The following is a 24,068-nucleotide window of genomic DNA, read 5'->3' as shown; positions in this document are numbered from 1 at the left end:
GGAGGGGAGGGGAGAGGTGGGGAGGGGGGAGGGTGGAGGATGGGAAAGGCAGCGGAGCACAACAGACACTAGTATGGCAATTTGTAAATCAATGGATGTGTAACTGATGTGATTCTGCAATCTGTGTATGGGGTGAAGGTGGGAGTTCATAACCCACTTGAATCAAAGTGTGGAATATGTTATGTCAAGAAATTTGTAATGTTTTGAACAACCCACAATAAAAAATTAAAAAAATAAAATAAAAAAAATTTAAAAAAAAGAAAAACTCTAAAGAAATACATTATTTAAAACTAAATGTCTGAGTGAAATTCATGAATAATGGTTTCAATGTAGAATTCATCTCCTAATGTAACATATCACTTTTCCCCAACTTCCGAATCAATAGGACATTGTGTCACTTAAATACAGTACTTAATTTGTGGTTAGTGCTAATGTTGTGTTGCAGTAAAACTCACAGGGAATATTTTCTGCATTTTCCCTACTCCTAGGTCTTTTCCAAACAATTTCATATGCAAAGGATGACAAAAAAATGCTAGCATGTTTCCTAAAACTCCATTCTTCAGGCAGAATGGAAAGATAAGTTACTCTGACCATTTTTTTTTCTCTTCCTGTCTACTCTTTCATGAATTGAGTCTGTGTGAAAATAAATCAGAGTGTATGAAATTAACTTGTGCTATTTAATTCTGTCTCCTTCAGGAAATGAAATGAGTTATTAAACCAGAAGCAAACTTATCTTATTCCTCTTATTTCTTCCCTTTTAGGAAAACCTTCCTGCAATTCTATTTTTGTATGGATGGGATCTATCACTGAATTTAATCTTTACTATGAGATTAGCATCAAAACTGCTTGAGTGTATTTGACTCATGTTCAATCAGTAACATTTGCAATTCACTATTATTTGTGGAAGACTACACAAGTTGTAGGTATTTACTGCTGTTGTTTTGGATACACTTAATTACATGAATATCTTCTAATTGTTTTTGCAATGCCCTACCAAATATTTAAGTGTTTTTAAGCCATTTTTTTTTCTGAGTGGAGAATCATTTCACCAAATTCAGAATAACAACTGCAAGGTGGTAGAACAAAGAATTGAGAAATGATATAATAGTACTAAAAGAGAGCTTTGAAATCAGTGTAATTCCTTTTTTTTTTTTTTACAAAAGTAAAAGATAAGGCTCAAATGAAATGATCAAAGAACTTTTAAAAAATTTAAAGATTTTCTGTATGATCTTCTTTGGATACAAAATCCTGAATTGTGCTAATCTCTACCCTCTTTAGGTTCTTTCTTTTTCTAGACATACTTTTCATTGGTTTCTACCTTCATTCTTCATTACACCAAACATTTAGGAGTATCTGTTCTATATCATATACTGTTCTAGTCTTTTTGAATACAGAAGTGGGGGGAAATTAAGTTCTCTTTGTCATCTGGGGTTTATATTTTGGTAAGGAAAATGTACCATAACACAATGAATAAATGAGTTGCATAAAAGAGGCAAATGAACCATGGAGTTAACAAAGAAGCCCAATTTCCAGGAAAATCTCCTGACAGCAGTTTCTAAGGCATTGATTCATTTCATTTAGTTATCATGTAGTAGAAAAAAACCTACCACTTCAAATTATTCCCCCTGAATAATTAGAAATTTGTGTCCTTTGACCAACAACTAACTAATCCTCCCACTTGGAATCCCCAGGCCATGGGAACACCATTCCATTGTCTTCTTCTGAATTCAGTATTTTAGATATCATATGTAAAAACAATTGTGAATATGTCTTTCTGTAAATGCCTTTCTTCACATAAGAAATGGCTTCCCGATCCATCCATGTCATCACAAATGACAAGACTTGTATAAAAACAACAACAACAACAAAAAAGTCAAATAGAAATCTATTTTGTAATTCATTCTTCAATTGGTAGATAATTTGGTTTCATCCAAGTTTTGAGTATTTTTGAATTATGCTGCACTGAGCATGGAAATACATATTATCTTTTCACAATACATGCTCTAGGTCAGTAGGTAGATAAATTGATTGATTCATTCCATGGAGTATTGCTGGATCATATATGATCATATGGCTTCTTTATTTTTAATTTTACAAGAAGTCTCCACAGTGTTTTTCATATGGTGTACTTATATTCCTATTGATAGCATATAAGAGTTCACTTTTTTCATTTTCTCTCTGAAAATTGTTATCTTTTATCTTTTTTAATAACAGCCTTTTTAATGGGGTAAGGAGATATCTTGTAGTTTTGATTTCCACTTCTTTTATGATTAGGGATATTGATTTTTTTCAGAAAAAATCTTATCATTTTTATGTTTTCTTTGGAGAAGCATCTGTTCAAATTCTTTGCCATATTTTAAATAATTTGTTTACATGAAATCAAATTATTAGATTTTCTTATACACTTTATATATTAGAATCTTATCAGATGTATATTCTTCAAATAGTCTCTTCTATCCTATAGGGTTTCTCTTTAATCTTGTCAGTGGTTTTATTTCCAGAGCAGAAGCTTTTTTGTTTGATGTAATCTCATTTGTCTACTTTTACGTTTGTTTCTGTGTACATATCTTAGTGATTTCAGTGTCCTGAAGTGCTTCCCCTATGTTTTCTTCTACTATTTTTATAGTTCTAGGGCTTGTCAGAAAGTTATTGACAAAACCAACATAATGAAAATTTTCTACTATGTTTCCTTTTAGTAGTTTCATATATTTTATTTAAAATGCTAAAAAATCGTGAAATCTTTTGATATACTGTGATAGACAGGCCTAAATTCATTCTTCTCCATGTGGCTATCTAATTGTCCTAACATCATTTATTGAAGAGACTGTTCTTTTGCCATTGTGTTTTTGATACTTTTACTGAAAATCAATAACAAGAAATAACTGGATGTATTTCTGGGTTTTCTGTTCCATTTGTGTTTGTATATTTTTTATGCCAGTACCATGATGTTCTGGTTACTATATCACTGCAGTTCATTTTTGAAGTCAGGTAGTATGATGCCTAAAGCTTTGTTATTTTTGTTCAAGACTGTTTTGGGCTACTTGTGATCTTTTCTTGTTTCATATACATTTTAAGATTAAATTTTCTGTTTTTCTAAAACTTGTCATTTGACTTTTGGCAGAAATTGCATTGATTCTTTAGAGCACTTTGGGAAGTATAGATCTTTAAGTATTACCAGTTCTTCTAATTCATGACCACAGGATGTTTTTCCTTCTTTTATCTGCTTATAATTACTTTCTCTAACATATTTTATACTTTTCAGTGCACAGGCATTTCACCACCTTGGTTAATTTTTTTTAATATTTATTTTTTAGTTGTAGTTGGACACAATACTTTTATTTTATTCATTTACTTTTTTATGCGGTGCTGAGGATCAAACCCAGGGCCTCACATGGGCTAGGTGAGTGCTCTATCACTGATCCACAACCCCAGCCCCCATCTTGGTTAATTTTATTGCTAATTACAATTAAGATTTTTTGGTGTTATTATAAGTGGGGCTGTTTTCTTGATTTTTTTTCTGATATTTTTTAGGGTATAGAAATGCTAGTGATTTTCTATATCCTACAACTTTACTAAGTTCATTTGATATTACCATCAGTTTTGTTGGTAAAATGTTGTATTTTATCTATACAAGATTATATTGTCTGCCAAGGTACTGTTTGTCTTCTTCCTTCCTTTTTATGTGGGTCTCCTTTATTTTTTTCTCTTGGATAGTTACTTGATTCAGATTTCTTGTAATTGAATACAGTGGTGAGAGTGGGTATATTTTATGTTTTCCTATTTAGAAAAAAATCCACCCCCCACTTAGAATTTGATGTTTGCTATGGATTTGTCATATATGGCTTTTATTGTGTGGAGATACTTTTCTTTTACACTTACTGTATCAAGTTTTCTAAACAAATGATGTTGAATTTTGTTTAATGCTTTTTCTGTATTTATGGACATGTGATTGTACAACTTTGTCATTCATTCTGTTAGTGTGATATATCACATCTGTTGATATACATATGTTGACCCATTCTTGTATCCATGGGGAAAATCGCACTTGATCATGGAGAATGATTCCATTAATATGTTAAATTTGGTTTGCTAATATCTTGTTAAAAATTTAATCTATGTGGGAGGAATATTAAACTTTAATTGTTATGTGTATTGTTTAGTTGTAGATGGACACAATATCTTTCATTTTTTATGTAGTGCTGAGGATTGAACCCAGTGTCTCACATGTACCAGGTGAGCACCCTACAACTGAACCACAACCCCAGAACCTGAACTTTAATTTTTATTTCTTTTTTTGTCATAGTCTTTAGCATTATTGTAATAATGGCTTCATCAAATGTGTTTTGAAAGATTTCCTTTTCTTCAGTTATTTAAATGAGTTTGCAATCATTAGAATTATTTCTTCCTAGAGTGTTTAGTAGAGGTGAGCAATGGCTCTAATACCTTGGGCTTTCTTTGGAAGAATATTTATGACTGAATCAACTTCCTTACCAAGACTCTTGCTTTTATAACACTAGTTTCAATATCATTTACACAGAAGAGATACTCAGTATAAAATCCATTTTCTTAAATTGATTAGTGCTGTTTTGTGTTCTAACATATAATCTATAGTTCAGAATGTACTAGGGGCACTTGAAATGAATGCATATTCCACTGCTGTTAAATTAACTGTTCTATTCTAATGTGTACTTTATGTCCAACAGTTTCTTATATGTTTCTCTCTGAGTGATCTGTCCTTCATAGAAAGCGGTAGATCAAAGTCCTGTACTGTTACCGCATTGCAGCGTATCATCTTTCAAAACTATTAATATCTGTTTTAAATGTTTAGATGCAGTAATGTTGGGTGCCTATGTATTTACAAGTGTTATATCCTTTCAATGAATTAACCCATTTATAATTATATAATGACATTTTTGTCTTATTTTACAATTGTTTTAAATTTAAGTTTTATTTTACCTGATATAAGTACAAGATACTCCTTCTCTCTCTTGATTTCCATTGGCAGGCAACATTTTATTATATCCCTTCCTTTACAGGTTTTTGTGTCTTTACATGTAAAACAAGTCTCTTGTATGCAGCATAAAATTTTTTATTTTAACTCCTCATTCAGGTATACTGTGTCTTTGATTTTAGAGAACTATATTTACCTTTAAGTTAATTAAGTTATATTTAGTACTCCCATTTTTGTTCACTGGTTGCTTTATATATCCTTTGCTTCTTTCATCCTGTCTTCCTTTGTAAATAAGTGAATTTTCTCTGATGGTATGCTTTCATTCATTTTTTCTTTACCTTGTTGTAACTATTATGTTTACCATGTGGTAACATTACTTTGTGGTTACCATGATAATACATAACACCTTTTTTTTCCAGGCCAAATACTGAACTCAGGGCCTTGTGAATGCTAGGCAAGTGCTCTTCCCCTGAGCTAAATCCCCAACCCCTGCATAACACATCTTAAACAGCTATTTCTAAGCTCATTACAAATTATCTTTGATCACATGTATAACTCTTTAATTTGATTCCAGTACCACCTCTCAGAGATTAAATTGTCAGTGTCACAATGTACATAGTTTATTGAATCTGTGAACAAATTCTTGGGGCTATTGCTATTTTTAAGGATTTTATTTTCTATCATTCATGCTAAAAGTATAGGTAATTTGCAGAGCATTATTACAGTGCTAGAATATTCTGAATTTGACCATATCCTTCTTTTTACTGATGAATTTTTACCTTTATATGTTTTTGTTTTACTCATTAATGTTCTTTTCTTTTTCCTGAACAACTCTCTTCAGAATTTTATGAAATAGATTTGACAGTTATGAACTTCCTCTGTTTCACTGTCTCAGACAGTATATATTTTTCTGTTTCTGAAGAACATCTTTATTTGGCCCTCTATTCTTCATTGGGACATTTTTCACTTCAGCTCTTTCAGTTCATCTTCTTATTCTCTCCTGTCCTGTGAGGTCTCTGCTGAGAAGTCTTATTGATAATCCCTTGTGTGTTATTTGCTTTTTTCTCTTGATTTCAGCATTCTCCCTTTGTGCTTGACTTTTTACACTTTCCTTAAGATATCTTGGTGTCTTATTTGAATTAAATGTGATTTGCAACTTTGACCATCCTATACCTGGCTATTTTATCCATATTCAGAAAATTACTCTTACACTATTTTTTTAAATAAGCATTCTATGTTTTCTTTCTTCTCTGCTTCACAAACTTCTCTAACTTAAATATTCACTTTTAATTCTTTCCAATGGGTTCTATAAGCTTTATTCTTTTCTATTTATCCATATTTCTTTATCTCTCTCTAGATTTTTAAATAACATACATTTAAGTTCCCAAATTCTTTTTACTTTATCAATTCTCCTATTGATTTTTCTATTGTATTTTTCATTGAATTCATTATATTCATTTCCAAACTTCATTTTATTTGGTTTTTTAAAAATTGGAATTTTTTTGTTAAAGTTCCATTTTAATCATTTATCATTGTTATTGTTTTCCAGTAATTTCCAGAAATTCACTGAATTTCTTTAAAATGATTATTTTTAATTCTTTGTTAGGTTGCATATCTCTATTTCTTTTGAGTAAACTACATTGAGACTTTTGTGTTTTTAGTGATATACTGCTTAAATTTTTCATGTTTCTTATTCCGTTAATAGAATTTCTGTGCGTTTGAAGGAGAAACCCATTTCAATCTTCTCAGACTTACATTGTCTGAAAAAGATATGTACACGTGCAGAAGATCTATCAGGATTTTATCTTGTGTCGTGGTAGTTGGTTGAGATGCCTTGTTGCTGGAGTCCTTCAACAGTGTTGCCTGGTCATTTAGTTAGCAAACAGCAAGCCTAGAATGTAGGTCCAGGGGGTGAACTTGTTGACAGGATCTCCATAGGTTCTGAAGTCCAGGTCCATGAGGATGGACTCAGAGCCTAGGTTAATAGAAGTTGGTCCAGAAATTCATGTTTCAGTCTGAAGCCTGGATCCATAGAAGTTGACTTAGACCTGAGTTTGCCCAGAGCCTTATACCACTATGACAAGACTTGAGCCAGAATTATGGGAGTGTACCAGGAGCCTGGATCTATAGGTGTGTTGTATGGCCTCAGTCTATGTAGTTCAGCCTGACATTGAGGACAGCTAGGTGAGTCTAGACCTTGGGTATGCTGAAGCACAAAGTACGCTGAAGCACAGTTCCCTGGTGCCATGGGAACTACCCAGACAGGAGCCATGGGTTTGATCAGTGCTGGATATATTTGGATCCTGTGTGTACAAGGACTGACATGGAGGACAGAGAGGAAAAATTACTTATGTTTCTTTCAAGGACAAAATTGTTTCTTTGTTTGAGAAATGACTATATGTAGGTATATACTCTCTTTATCCTAATAATCCTGTTATCAACATTGTACCATATACCTTTATTTAAACAGAATGCACAGGAAGTTGCTTTGTTTATCAGAAAATACACAGAAGAAATAAAGTTTTCTTCTGTTGAAGTCTAAATCTCTTGTGAGCAACTTTATTGTGGCATTTGTTTGTTTGGATGAATCACTGAAAGCACAAAAACATATGCCTGAATAGTAGAGGTTTTCCACTGCATTTTATTGCTGTGATAAAAATGGGTGCACAGAATTGAGTGAATTTATAGGCCAGTTCAATGTGCTGACCTGTCATTTCCTGGAAAAGTTTTCTGCAGTACCTTCACTTTGGGTATTGTACTGCCCTCTCCTAACTGATAATTTATCAGTAATGGGTGTTTTGAAAAACAAAATCGTTGAGACTCTGAGGGATACTATCATTTCTACTTTCCACTAGAAGATAATTTCAAATTTTATTATATGAAATGTGAAGTTGATATATGGTGATTAATTCAGATGCAGATAGATGTAAGATTGCTGAAATGATATGTCAATATGGGAGTAATTTTGTCATTTAAATGGACTTTGTAATGAAATTATTTTACCATTAATTGCATCATTAGTCAAATTTTCTGAATCACTGGTGTGATAATCCAGTGTCATTAGTACTAATCTGAACTCTCTTCCTCCATGTTTTTATCTTACAGTGGCTGCTAACTTGCAGAAGATCATAGATGATCCCAAAGCTTTAAAAACATTGACATTTAATTTGGTAAGTGAGAAACTATAGAAAAAGGGTAATATTTTGCCATGTTGATGATATCAACAATTAAGAATATAGTTTAATAACCCCCTCTATAATTTTGATGTTGTTTTGGGATCGTTGTTTGCTTTCATCATTACTTTTCTGAAATATATTGGAACATTGTCTGATCATGAGTAGACATTTCCTATATCATGAATATCCTCATTCTTCCAACACGTTTATATTTCTATATCTTCTGTACCTTGGATGCCCTGGCATTTCCTTGCTGATTAAGTCTATATACTATGAAAAACAAAAACAAAAAATACCAAGTTAACTTTTACTCTTTGAAAGCTTTCTCAGGTTTTAAAGAAGAAAGTGCATATTAGTCCAAGTTCATTTTTAACATCTATCCTTCCATATTCAGTGTTTATTATACACACAGTAATTTTGCTTTTGCTACCCTTCTGTGTCTCAAACATATCAAAACCTAGGGAAGTGTTCTTGTGTGAGATATTTCAGACTTGAATACATCTAGACTTAAGTTTAAATAATTCCTCAGTTACCTCAAAATAACACTATATAATGTACAACCAGAAGAAAGAGAAGTTATACTCCATCTATGTACAATATGTCAAAATATGTTTTACTATCATGTATAACTAATTAGAACAAATAAAAAATACCCTAAAATCAGTATTCTACAAAGAGACCAGAGATTTTTTTGATAATATATTTAGACAAGGTAGATCCAGAGCAGCAAACAACCAGCTAGCATATCCAGCATGTTGTAAGGTACTTTACAAATTCTGTGGAGAGAAAAATGACCAAGAATCCATGAAGAAGTCTTCTTGGTCTTCTTGTGTATGAATCAATGTTCCTGGTACTTTCTGAACTTGATTTTCTTATCTGAAATAGGAAAACCTAGTAAATGAAATCTAATGTTAATATTTTCAATATATCTCTAACTTTAGTGTTTGTAAGTTCTTTTCTGAATAGAAATAGAAATCAAGGTTTTATAGGTAATCATTTCTTATGAAACTTGCATAGGCTTCATTGATTCTCTTCATCCTTTTTTGACACTTGATCCATATTTATTTATAATACAGTTTTATTGATGCATAATTGACATATAAAATGCACATTTTTATGCATGTCCATCACTCTGAAAGTGTCCTCATGCCCTTTTTTTTGTGGCAAACACTCAACATGAAATACATCCTCATAACAAAGTTCTTTAGTATGAATTCAGCATTGTTAATTATAGGTAGTATGCCATGCAACAGATCTTTAGAAGTTACTCATCTAGCACACACTTTGTATACACTGAAGACAATTCATTATTCCCCTATATCAGGCCTTGGCCACCATCTTCCTCATTTCTGCATTTATAAGTTCAACAATTTTAGGTACTTCATGTAAGTTCAATTTGCACTTCTGTAACTGGCTTATTTTGCTTATTTTGCTTATTTTCTGCAAGTTTATCCATGTGGTTGCAAATGATTAAATTTCCATTTTCATAGACTGAATGATATTACTGAATGCATGTAAAAGGTGTGGGGGGGGTATGCTTTTTGAATCCATTCATCAGTTTTTATGTATAATGCTGCAGTCAACATGGGAGTGCAGATATCTCTCCATACCCTGATTTTGAATATTTGGGATGTACTACATAACCCATAAGGGAGGTTATTAGTGCTTATGCTAGTTTTAGTTTTCATTTTTTGAGAAAAATCCATAGTGTTTTCCATAGTGTGTCTGCCATTTTTCATTCTTACCAACACTTACCAAAAAGTATTTCTCTTTGTCCTCTTCCTTCCAACATTTGTTAACTTCTTTTGTCATTTGCAGTGCAGGGCATGAGGTAAACTCTACTGTGGTTTTGATTTGCATTTTACTTTTGATAATAAGTGAATTTCAACAGACTGAAAACAATGACCAAACATGAACATAATAGCAGAAAATACTAGCAGAAAAGTCATAATAATATGGATTTCAATTTGATATAATAAAATATTAATAAATACTAAATAGCAAACTTTATCATGGTTGATAAAAACAAGTTAGAAGCACAAATAAAAAATCCCCAAATCCAGTGTGACTTTTACACTTACATTACTTCTCAAAAAAATAAAGAAGTTAATATTCTATTAGTGATTTCTTATTGGAATATATGTGTATTTCTTTTTTTAATATTACATGGCATTTAAAAATATTTTTAAAAGTGTATAAGCATTTCATATAAAACACTTTTCAAAGGTACTGCTAATCATTAGGACTGCAGTTGAGTATTCCATTGCCAGTGCCCATGTGTCACCATAGAGTGACTGAAATATGAGCCCTGGAAATTATACTACAGATTTTAGAACATTTTTAGTTTTTTGTCATAATTCAACTGTTATCTAGCTAAATTTCTACTGCTCTATTTAAACATGTTTATCTTTCAGTGATTGTTAAGGTATTTAACAGATAATGATTGTTTCCTGGATGTTTTTAGCCTATTTAATTTCAAAAATCAACTGATGGGAAATTATTTCTGAACCTAAGTAATTGAAGCACAAATACCAATGTAATTTTCATTTTCCCTTGTATCCTATTCCCATCCCTTTGTTTTGAAGCATGAGGGTCTAGATAAAGTTTAACAATTCTCCAGGTACAAAGAAAAAGGACTTGGGGCTGATTTTTGATAAAAGCATCTAAACAGTATGACTTCATTAATGTAACTACCACCTTCTCCAGTCCTAAATTGGTAAATATTTTATTAAAAATCATTTGTTTGGGAACTACTAGAAATCAGTATATTGTTTATCCATGATGTACTCTAAAATGCTAATTTTCCAGTGTAAGATGCCTTCTGTGAGCAGTATTAAGTAAATATTACACTTAATTTTGATACAGATATTAGAAGCTAGATCTTCAAGTTTAAATTTAAAAAGGTTTTGTCAGTATATTAATATATTAATATATTGTCACTTTTGTGTGGTATTGTGTTCAACTAAATATCTTGATTATTTTTATAATGGCTAATATTTATTGCCAATTTAATTTCATCATTGTGTCACTTGGATAATTGAGTGTGTTAGCAAATATATCTCCAGCAATAGTGGAGATATATTTCTCAGGTAATAGTAAAATTAACATTGTTACTGATATATTTTGGGGGAAGAAGAGAAGCACCCTAAATGATTATTTTATAGAATGATGAAGCCTATAAGTTTCTTAAAATGTGGATTTCATATTGAATTTATATTAATATTTTCTCAAAATCAATGTAACTGTACCATTTAGTAAGTATAATGTGTACCACTGAATAAATAGTAAACCATCTTACTTTGTTTTAATCTTAAAGACATTAAAAGCAAGTTATTTGCATAAGACTACACTTTTTTCAATTTCTGATAGGCACATATTACTAATCAATTTGAATAAGTATAAAAATCACATGAATATTAATATCATAGTTAATGAAAAATAATTAGAATTTCCAAACAGGTAAGTAGATAGCCAATAGTCACACTGCTAAATACATAATGTCAACCTCATTTTAGTCCAAATTTCTATGAGGGTAAATAAAATAGTTATGTGAGGGGAGGCATAATTTGGAAAGCAGTTATATAGGTCAATGCTTAATTTTTTTTTTCCCAGAAAATATTCTAGCTAAGGATTTTACGTTTAGATGCAAGTCATTTTTGCATTACTTTTTTATTAATATCTTGATGGCTCAGAAGAAAATATATTTGCTAAAAACATTTGAATGATTATGAAATCTTTTTGGGAAACCAGGTAAATTACAGCTGATGTAACTTCTAGTAGTTAAAAGCGATTTGGAATTTACATTTAGAATATTTTGATTCTTGGCAAATACTACAGTGTCTGGATAGTTTTTTTCAACTCTCATACATGTTTTTAAAGATTAAAGTGCAATTTGTTAGTTTTGGAATAATAGGATTTATGGAAAGCTAAATGCAAAAGCTTTAAAAAAGAATTCTATTGATGTTTTATTATAGTTATCTTTTTAATGCATAAAATAAGTTTCACCTGACCCACATTTCAATTTGAATTATAGTGAATCTATTATCAAATATAAACTCTATCTTTGATATTTAGTATAGTATCATTATACATCACTTCTACTGGGAAATATGCTTTCTATTAATGGTGGTCAATATTTTCATCTCTATTAATTCTTTTAAACACTTTCATTTATACTTAAACATATAAACTTAAAATTAAATTATAATTCCACAGAGAATATATTAAATTGTTTCCTATTAATAGGTGAATTATTTTTCCTTCATTGGATGATAAAATAAGACTACATGTGTTTTCATTTGTACAACAGAGTTCATGTATTTTCTCAAAGAAAATCCTACAATATAAAATAGTTTTGGAAAGTTAGCTTCATTATAGACCATATTGTACAAGTGAAAATGCAATAAAAATTTAAAGGCAACATTTGGAGAGGTTGACTTGTAGATTTATATAGGAGGGTATCTGTCCATGCCCAGAATCATCTCTGGTTTTACTTTTTCTCAAGAAGGAATTAGTGACAATTTCAGTATTCAAGATGAAGTGTCTATTAGATGTCTAAATATCCTCCTGCCAATCCATCCAGAGCCCACATCCTGGGCTTCTTTATTCATTGGAGGTAGGACTGTCTTGGTCAAATGTTGGACTTGTAGGCTGTTATATTGGTTTATTGGCCCAGGTTGGAAAATAGATTCTATTGAATAATTTGTGAGCCTGATCCACCAGCTTCCCTTTTGTCACATCAGCCATAAGATTATTAGTTGGTAGTCTTGCCTGAGCCCTGTTTATGTGAGAGTGTCTATAAGAGTGAATACGTACAGCAAAAACAATTGGTAACACTTTTTCTGTGATGATGGGTATCCACAGACTGATCTATGTGTAGCATTAATAGCCTGATGTATTACAAATCATTTAATTTTATCATTCAAAGTTTTCAGTTAATGTGGTCATATGTATGCACTTGTTGAAAGCATCACAAAGGAAATAACCATTGTTCACCATCAAAACTCTATCAAATTAATCCCTTTCCTAACATTTTTATTTACTATCAGTGTGTTGAAATGTCTGCAATCACCTGTGGCAATTCTCATGGGTAGTTTTCTATAATTACCTATTTTTATGTGATCACTAAGCTGTGGATCTTCTCCGAAACTCAACTGGGTTTACCTTTTTATTCTGTATCATCCCACCCTGATAAGAATCATCCATGTCCATCTAATTTCCTCAGTTTTCCTTGTTTGGACTTTGTGGTGTCATGTGTCTTCCTCCACCAGTCCTTGTGTCCAGGTATGTGACAAAGACTTTTCAAAAATACCTCTCAGCTTTTCTCTTGGCATGTTTCTGCAGTTATATTTTCTTAATTTCTTGCCAAACTGTAACCACTCCATCCTCCAACCAGCTGATCATTACCAGGATTTACTCTATTTCTAAAGAAATATTCACAAAAGAAATTAACTAATTCTCTGCAATATCTGCCATAACTTGGGATTCTTTCTTACTAAGTCTTTGATTAACTGGCCCAACTATGAGTTAATAATCTGTGTAATATAAGGAGATGAGCTTTGGAGCATAACTTCATTATTCATAACAAATTAAGATGATTAATAATACTTAAACTAAGATAAATTATAATACTTTAAGTACATAATCAATTAAATACTTTTAATACATAAGTTAAGATGATTTCTTATACTTTTTAACTTTATTTAATTGTTGTGTCACATTGGGAAAATTATTAAAATTCTCTGTATTTCATATCATTTATTTCCTTTTCTTCAAACCTATAAACTTTAACCTATGTTAGGACTGAACTCCAGTCTGACTTTTTTAAGGGCATGCAATTTAGAAGGAGATGCACAGACAGAAAATTGTCAGTCATTTTTCCAGTTTGTAGTATAGTTACATTAATTTATTTTCTGCCATACTTACCACTAATAAATCTTGGAGGCCCTAAGCAGCTCAGTGAGATCCTGTCTTCAATAAAATGTAAAAAAAAAGCCTGGAGATGTGACTCAGTGTTTAAATGCCCCTAGGTTCAATCTGGGTATGAATAAAAACCTTAGAAATTGACAGAAATGAAATACCCATTTACATATTAATTTAGGTAGGTCTATGATATATACATTCATATTAGTTACATATTAATTTCTTCTTTAGTGTGTGTGCTATTTTATTATTTTCTTTTTCTTTTTTCTTTTTTAATTTCTTACATACATGACAATAGTGGAATGCACTACAATCATAATTATCTATTCACAGCACAATTTTTCGTAACTCTGTATATAAAGCATGTTCATGCCAAATTAAGCCATTATACATGAGCTCTCTTATTATTATTATTTTTTGCATTACAATTCTTAATACACCTTTATACCACAATTTATCATATCTCTGTATATAAGGTATGTTGACACCAAATTCACATCTTCATCATTATACAAAATACATTAATTCCTTTTTAAAACTGAAGATACGACTCCAAAATTTGAGAAATTTATGCAAAATTTTGTAGTCTGTAAAATTAGAACTAACTTATACCCTGGCTTCTTTTCCAATGTCAAAAACATTACTTTTATATATGACTTATATTTTTTATTCCTTCATTGTAAAGTATATTTTAAGCATATGAAGCATGAAACATGTATTAATTCAATAACCATATATTAAATACTTATCATGAAAGTTTAACATTGAATACAATAAAGTCAAAATTCATTCTATAACTTACTGTGTATTCTAGTAGGGAAATAAGGGCTATGAATAATGTAAGTCAGAGTAAGTACCTACGTACTTATGCAGCACTTTATAGAGCTATTTATACAAGGGATTTGGAGACTCCATCTTGAAAAAATTGATATTTGAGTCAAGATGTAATATAAATGAGAAACTAAGTCTTACTAAAAATCGAGGGACAAATTTTTAAATATTAACCAATGCAAAAGCACAGATGGAGGAGTATACATGAATTGGTCAAAGCTCACTAGTCACATGTAAAGAAAGGGAGAGGAATCCAAATTAGCTGAGTTCTTTGGTTTATGTGTGGTCTGGTGGATGTGTTCACCAAGGGTCTATTGTGATTAAATTTTTGGCACCCAGGTTGGCCCTGTTGGGATTTGAAGTTACCTTTGGGAGGAAGGGCCCCATTACAGGTACTATTGTGACTGTTATTGAAAGTGATTATAGGTCCCCAGTGCATAGCACATGAGTGTGCCATTCTCTCTCTCTCTGTCTCTCTCTCTCTCTCTCTCTCTCTCTCTCTCTCTCTCTCTCTCTCTGAGTTCCTGTATAGCAATGGAAATGTACAATTTTCCCCACACATGAAGTCCTGTCAAAATATGCCTGGTAAAATGCACCACTATCCACCATCCTCACCAAGTCCAAATCAATAAGATTTCCTGATCTTGGACTTTAATCCTCCAAAACTGTGAGTTAAATAAATTTCCTCTCCTTTTTTTCCACCTCAGATATTTTATTATAGTAACAAATGCTGACTGACATGTTTAGGATAGAGGATAATGTCAAGAATAGATAGGGTAAAACTTCAACTATCATAGTAAGAAGTTTTTATTCCACAAATCATTATAAACTGAAAAGTATTTGAGAGCATTGTACAAGGGATTAATATTACATGACTTGCATTTTACATGAATTGGTCTGGTTGCCAAATGAAGTATACATGTTATGAAGACAAAAGAGGAAACAGGATTTGTTGGTAACTAATGTAATAATCCATGAAGAGCTAAAGGTAATATGAACTTAGATCAAACCACTGGGTTTTATAAAACTTTGGGTCAATTTTCAAGAGAAGGTTACATGGGCTTGATGTAATACCAGGGGGTTAACATAAAGATAACCCTGGAATGTAATGTGTTTTTATTTTGAGATTACAACACTAAAGGCAGAGGCAACAATCAGAGGTAAGATTTTAGGATTTTTGACATATTATTATAAGTAATTTGAATATATGTGCCCTGCAACTAGTTGTATATCCACATCTGAATTTTGGAAAACATTTAGGATAGAAATTTTAAAATGGAATTAGAAGACTATACAGGGTGTTGACAGCCATCCTATTAGATTAGATCACCTAGGGAGTTAACTATAGACAGAAGAGGAAGATCCCCAAGATTAAATTCTGGAGAATTCCAAATTCAGAGTTTGATAAAAGTATGTGATATCTGATGAAGACTCTTACCTTGATCCAACATTATTCAGGGTCCTTGGGGCTTTCTTTTTGAATTTGCCTTGACCTTGCTCTCCATGTCCAATGTTTGGCCTCTCTTGGTCAGTTTTCACAAAAATCATCCCAAGCCATTTCAACAAGTATCCACCCACCCTTGACATCTGAATTCCTTTTATATCTGAACAAGTTACTAAATCTCCTTGTATATTATATTTGATGTGTAAGCCGTTGATCTGTTTTCCCAAAGAACTTTGTTGAGTTAATTTAGCAAGAATATTCCAACTCTTGATCTTTCCTCTTAGGGATTTTCCATAAAGTGACATCAACAGTCTGCTCCTTAATTAATGATTCCCAGATATGTTTGCTAAATTAGGGATTTGGCATGATCTACTCTTATTGTCTTGAACAAATCGTAATCCTTTTCAAAAGTGCCACATTATTTTTATCTTTAATGATTCTGCAACTCAATATGAAGCAATCCATAAAGTTGAAAAAAATATAGAAAGTAAGTTTTGAGAGAATTAAATCTTGTAATCTAAACAAAGTAAACATTGCAGAAAATAAGGAGTGATTGATTTGTGTCATTATGCTACTGTTGGGGCAAGATCATCATTAAGGACTAGTGACCATCTAAAGTCATTTGTAACTTTGAACAGAACCTGAACATTTTGGGTATAAAATATTATTTTGATTTTGATTCAGAGAAAATTATCCAGATGAATTGGAGATTGAAGAAAGAGAATTTTTTCACTAAGGGAGATTTATCTAAAGTTGGAGCAGACACCCTTGTATGTGGAGAAGCACATGAAATTAAAGGAATATTTTGTTTGATTTATGACAAAATAAAGTATTGAAGAAAAGTTTTATAGTTGTGATTCAGTAGTGTAAGTGAAATAATGATAAAGCATGTGCAACACTATTGTAAGAAAGCTTAAGAAGGGAAGAGACTATAGCATCCCATGCACAGGGGCAGAGACATATTGAAATTACAAAAGAGCAGGAAAAAATTCTTTTGTTTTAATTGTAAATTTGTCAGGCAAATTTATACATGTATACCAGAGAGGAGCTTGGGAATTTGTTGTTGGGAGAATGTGTATATTGTTGAATAAAGTAAAGTCTGGGGAGAGAAAGAATCAGGAAGCTGAAGACTGAAAAAACACTATGCCTAACAGTTTCAATATGGAAATACTATGGCTTCATAGCTATCAAATAATATGATCATTACCTATCTTAAAATGAAAGGCTTTTAAACTATCACTTATAAAATTGAAAAAGTTAAAGAAGATAAAATGAAAAAATATAAAATCCTATAGTAGGAGCACAAACAAATTAAAAAGACGATAGCTTCCCATTATCTGCCTTCATAATCCACTTCAGTATACACACACACACACACACACACACACATATATATTCATTTTTATGTGGTGCTAAGGATCCAACCCAGTGCCTCATGTGTGTAGGCAAGTGCTCTACCACTGAGCCACAATCCCAGCCCTCACAGACCACTTCTGTGGCTTTCACTGTGTGTGTCAATTCCTGGATTTAACTGTTCTACCCTCTGTATTGCTATTTTACAGCAAAGTAATTTACTATTTCTATAAGTATTTACAGTTGTATGAGTCTCAAAAAGTATGAACCAACTGCATTAAAAGCTCCTTAGTATTTATACTTATTTTAATCTATTTTGTTTCACAATAATTGAGTAGGTTGGCTGATGTAATATTGAGCTCTTTATTTGCTATTTGAGTAAAGAAAGACAACATTTTAATGTTGAAATATAATAATTTCAAGTGATTGTATAAAATTTCTGATACATTGTTGAAATCATATTTTGTTCATGTAAATGAGAATAAATTGACTGATAATAGTAATTTAAATATATATGTAAACTTTATTATATAAATATAACAAAGCAAGCAAATGGATATTTGGTAAATCAGAAAATATCTTGTATGACCTAATATGGTATGCCATCATTTTACTAGATGAAAATAAACATGAATTGTTTATAATTAATTTTTCACTTACAAGGGTGTACGTTACACTCAGAAAATTCTTAGAGACCACCTGTACCAACTGGACACTAATTGTGTTGCTGAGAGTATAGTTTAACCGTGTATAATGATTATAGCAATAAAGTTAATGATCTAATTATAACCACACCAATATTTTTATAGTGCCATTAAGTGAATATACTTATTCAAGGTTAATGAAAGACAGCAAGTTTTAATAAGTAAGAAGAAAAGAAATGTTTTCTCTCATAGGTTTTTTTATATTAAATTGAAATGAACAGGAAACATTATTAATTAAAATGGAAATAAAAAGAGCTAAAATAGAAACAATTTTGTGCCTCACATTTAATATATATTAATTTTGAGTATATAGTGTGTTATTGAAATATGGCTATAAACTAATAAAAAATATGAAAATATTTAGAAGACCACCTTGTGTATTAAATATGAAAGCATAACATCAATTTCTAATACTTGGAGAAAAAATTATTTTTTGTCTTTTCTAAAATGTATTTCACTTGCAACAGATGCATAATAATTGCACATAATTATGGTTATAGGGTGATGTTTCCTTATATGTGTACAATGTGTAATGATGTCCTCTGGTTTCTTGGCCTTTCTATTATTTCATACATTTATCATTTCTTTGTGTTGGGAACATTCCAAATACATCTACTAGCTGTCTTAAAATAATCAGTTAGTTGTTGTTGGCATAATTACCCTACTGTACATCAGACATTATCCATTCTATTCAATTGTACCCCTTGTACTTAGTAACCAAGCATTCTCCTTCCTCTCTCCTCCCACCCCTGCCCAGGATCTGGTAACTCTGTTTCTATTCTCTACTTCTTTAAAGTCTAACTTTTAGCCTCTGAATGTGAGCATATGTAGTATTTGGTCTTTTGTGCCCCAATTATTTTACTTCCAATAATGTTGTTTAGTTCCATCCATGTTGCTGAAAAATTCAGAATTTCAGTCCTTTTATGAATGAATCATATTTCATTGTATTTTTATCTTACACTTTCTTTATCCATTCATTCATTCATTGATGGTAACCTGGGCTAATTCTCTATCTTGGCAATAAAGAAAAGCCCTGCAATAAATTCTAAGTGCAGATCTCTTCAAAATACTGATTTTAGTTCTTTTGATTATATACCTAGTAGTGCATATGCTGGACCCTATAGCTGTTCCATTTCTAGACTTTGGAGAAAAAAAAATTGTGTTTCCAAAATTGAAAGCAATCCCACCAGGAGGATGTGATAGTTACCTTTCTTTGCATCCTCATCATCACTTTCTGTTTTTTTTTTTTTCTTTTTGATAATCACTGTTCTAAATAGAGTGAGATTATTGTGGCCTTTATTTGCTTTTCCTGGTGCTTGTGATATAGAGTAGTTTTTTATATATTCTTTGGCCATTTGCTTGAATGTCTTAAAAATGTCAGTTCAGGTTATTTTCAATCAGATAATTTATTTATTTTTGTTTTCTTGAGCTATTTGAGCTCCTTAAGTATTCTGGAAATTAATCCATTTTAAGATACATATTTGGAGAATATTTTCTTCTTTTCTCTGTGCCATCTATTCACTCTGCTGATCCTTTTATTTTGATATACTGAAGCTTTTGGTTTGATGTAATTCCATTTAAGTCTGTGACTCATTTTTTAGTTGATTTTTATATATGACCAAAGATAGAGTCTAGTTTCTTTCTGATACATGTAGATGTCCAGTTTTCCCAACATCATTTATTGAAGAGACTTTCCTTTCTCTAATGTATATTCTTGATGCATTTGTTAAAATAAGTGGACTGATTACGAACATGGATTTATTTTTTGGTTTTCTACTATGTCATATAGGTCTGTGTTTATTTTATGTTAATCCCATGCTCTTTGATTACTATAGCTTTGTAGTATATTTTGAAGTCAGGTGTCATAAATGCCTCCAGTTTTGTATGTTTTGATCATTATTGGTTTGACATATCAGGGTATTATTTTTTGATCCTGTAAATATTTTTTTTTATTTTTTGTAGTTGTATTTGGACACAATACCTTTACTTTATTTATGTATTTATGTATTTATTTATTTATTGTTTTCTTTGTTTGTTTTTATGTGGTGCTGAGGATCGAACCCAGGACCTTGCACTTTCGAGGTAAGCATTCTACTGCTGAGCCATAACCCAAGGCCCTGACTCTGTAAATATTTAAAGATTGTCTTTTTCCCCTAGTTATGTGAATAAGGTCATTGGTATTTTGATAAAAATTGCATTAAATCTATAGGCACATTGGGTTGTATGCATTTTAACAAACATGAATTCTTCTTATCCATAAACTGGCATATATTTACTTTCATTCTATTTTTGACCTCTTGTTTCTTTCCTCAGTGTTTTGTAGTTTCCTGTGTAGATATTATTCTCTTCCTTGATTAACGTTATTCTTTCATATTTTGTTTTGATTTAATATCCATTACACCTGATATAAGTATTGGTACATCTATATACTTTTGGTTTCTGTTTGTCTTGTAACTTTTTTATACCTTCACTTTCAGTGTGTATTTATATTTTCTAATGAAGTAACTTTCTTGAAACCAGAATATCATTGGATATTGTTTTTTATCCATTCAGCAAGTTTTTGATTTAAATTGGGAACTTAATATTTTTCAGTTCAAGATTACTACCAATATCTACACACATAGTCCTGTCCTTTGGAGGGATTATTTTCTTATTGCTCATTGTTTCCTTTTCCCCTGTCTTCCTGTGGTCTTGTTCTTGTTTGTGGTTGGATGGTTTTCAACATTGATGATTGATTCTCTTCTTTTTCTTTTGTGTTTCTGTTCTAGCAGTGAGGTTGGTATTTTTATGCATATCCTTAACTGTAGTTATCATCTTTCACTTCTAATGTAGGACTCCCTTGAGCTTTTATGGTAAGGAATTCCCTTTGTTTTTGCTTGTCTTGAAAACCCATTATATCTTTTTCATTTCTGGAGGAAAGCTTTGCTAGAAATGGTAATCTTGGGTATCTGTTTTTTGTTTTTGATTTTGTGCTTCATTTAGGTCTTTGAATGCATCACCCCATTGTCTTCTGGCCTATAAAAATTTCTGCTAAAATGTGAGCTACTAGTCTCGTGAAGTTGCTTGATGTTTTTAAATAATTGTTTTCATCTTGTACTTTTGACAGTTTGACAATATTATGCCTCAGAGGATTTTTTGGGGGGTGAATCTACTATAGGCTTTCTGAACTTCCTAGACCTGTGAGTCATTTTCTTTCCCATAATTTGTATTTTTTTTTGTCCATAGTTTAATTTTGCATGATTTTTTTTCCTTCTCTTCTTCTTCTGGAACATATGTAATGCAAATATTTGCTCACTTATTGGTGGCCCATATTTCTTGAAGGCTTTCTTTATTCTTTTGTTATTATTATTATTGTTTTTCTGACAAGATTACTTCAGAAGAGTGTCTTTCAGCTTACAAATGCCTTATATGTATTCTGTGGTAGAAGCTCTCAATTTTGTCTATTATTTTATTTATTGTGTCTCCTTTTTAGTTCCAATGTTTGGTTCTTTTTAATGATTTCAATCCCTTTCCTTGATTTCTTATTCATATCAAGAATTTCATTGAATTGTCTGTCTATATTATCTTACATTGACTCTTTTCTTAAAGTCCTCCTAAATCGTATTTCCATGAGTTTATCAATTTTCTTTTCTTTGTGATCTGTTGCTATGCTCCTTTGAAGGTATAATGTTACCTTGTTTTCTCATGCTTCCTATGTCCCTATGTTGTTATTTGTGCATCTGATATCTCAGTTGTCTCTGCTACTTATGTAGGGTAGCTTTTAAATAAGACCTTGCTCCTGGCAATGTGCCCCAGGCTGTCACTTGAATGTGATACATTGGTTTGAGTTCCAGGTGGGTAATTTAGTGTAGTATCTGTGTAGTTTATTCATTTGTAATCAATGTCATCAATAATTGTGGATATCCAAGTGTCCTAGGTTGCAGGAATTATGAAATTGCACCTCCAGTTTGGATGTTACTCTTGATTGACATGACACATTAACTGGCAGCTGTGGGCATAGTACACTCAGCTCTGGGTGTGGTGTACATGTCAGTTATTATGAGTTGCTTGATGGTGACATTTTCTTGTTAGGCCAGGGTAGGGACAGTGCAGAGTTCCCAGCAGAATAATATAGTGTCTATTCATGTCTGAGAGCTACACAGGAGGCTTTACTACTGTACCCAGACAGGTCACCTATCAGTTCCCAGGAGTACACAGATGACTTCATGGGACCTCCAGAGACTGATCACAGTAACTGCCTGTCCCCTTCATGATCTGGTGTTAAGTGGTGAGGGATTCCCATCTTTTTCTTAGGATCTCACCATTTCAAACTTCTGAGAACGGGATTGAAAATGGTCATGGGGCTACAGGGAGATAGACATGGCTGTATGGTTAATTTCCAGGGACATGAGCAGAACAGGTCACTCAGGTAGGCTGCTCAGACACTTCCTGTGGTTGTGGGTTCTTGGATAAATCCATCTGTCTGTTTTATAGGAGCTTTGGAAGGCTCAGCCACTCAGACCTGACTGCCTGGCTATTTCCCTGAGCTGAGGGTGGAGAGGCAGATCCTCCCAGCTTTTAGCAGTGAGAGGGTGGCTGAGACCACTGTCCTCTTCCAGGTCAGCAAGAGGTTGGCACCTATTTGTTTTCTTGGGATGCATGCAGGCTGAGCTACTTATGAGGGCTTCCTTGTTATATCTTGAGGGCATGGGAGGTTGGGCAGGGCTCCCTCTAGTTCATAAGTCTAGGTTGACTGAGCTGTTAGAGGCACCTGCCTGGCGACCTCTAAGACTTATGATGGATAGTGTCAAGATGACACTTTTAAGCAGGAGGCTGGGTGGAGAAGGATACAGTGTTGGCTAGGATTTTTCTCTGGGGCAATGCAACCATGTGTTAACCTTGCAACTTCTCAAAGTGGGCTCAGACTCCATATCTTTACACTTGCTAACTTCTTAAACTCTATTTTCTTCTACACCCTCATTCTTCTTGAGTGAAGAATCTTTACCCTCTTTGATGGTCTAAATGTGAATGTTCCCCACCAATTGATAATTTGAAGTCCTGTCTCTCAGTATGGTGGTATTTGCAGGGGGTCCCCAGGAAGTTTAGATTAAGTCATGAGGGTGTGTCCCTCTTGATGAAATAAGTGTCTTCATAAGAAAAGGAAGAGTCATTGAGGGAGGAAGGGAGGGAGGGAGAGAGAAAGAATGAAAGGGAGAGAGGGATTTTGCAGCAACCTAGGAATGACAACACAGTGAAAAGGCAATTGTATGCAAGCCAATAGGAGAGCCCTCAACAGACTGAATCTGGTGGCAACCTGATCTTGTGCATCCCTTCCTTCAGAATTCTGAGAAACTCTGCTACTTAAGCCACCCACACAGTAGTGTTTTATAGCAGCCCCAGATGCACTTCACAAAGGATATTTCTTTCATAGATAGCAACTCAGTCATATTGATTGACATTAAAGGACTGATTTAAAAGAAACACATTTTACGTTAATGGAATTTAAGTCATATTTTACTTTGATGTATGAAATAACATTTTTATGGAAACCATGTTTCTTTTAATAGCACATTGAGCTGGAAAGCTAAAGAAACTTCTGAATCCTAGAAATTTATTTTCCTAAGAAATCAAAAGAATTGTGAGTAGGAGAATTTAGGAAAGAAATTATGGGTTAATAACTAATATATATATATATATATATATATATA

At 32.3% G+C, this 24,068-nt stretch overlaps 1 long non-coding RNA gene across 1 annotated transcript in view; it reads left to right on the top strand.

Annotated features, from left to right (window-relative positions):
- LOC125615108 overlaps positions 1-20,413 on the top strand; it is a 26,471-nt gene extending 6,058 nt beyond the window's left edge. The window contains exons 2-4 of the long non-coding RNA XR_007345663.1: positions 8,057-8,121; positions 16,007-16,040; positions 17,009-20,413. This is a non-coding gene — a long non-coding RNA (uncharacterized LOC125615108). The remainder of the gene's footprint in view (positions 1-8,056; positions 8,122-16,006; positions 16,041-17,008) is intronic.
- Positions 20,414-24,068: the final 3,655 nt, after the last annotated feature.

This window comes from Marmota marmota, unplaced genomic scaffold (genome assembly GCF_001458135.2).
Source record: "Marmota marmota marmota unplaced genomic scaffold, marMar, whole genome shotgun sequence".
NCBI lineage: Eukaryota > Metazoa > Chordata > Mammalia > Rodentia > Sciuridae > Marmota > Marmota marmota.
The sequence above is the reverse complement of the archived record's forward strand: the minus strand, read 5'-3'. Positions and strand labels throughout refer to the sequence as shown.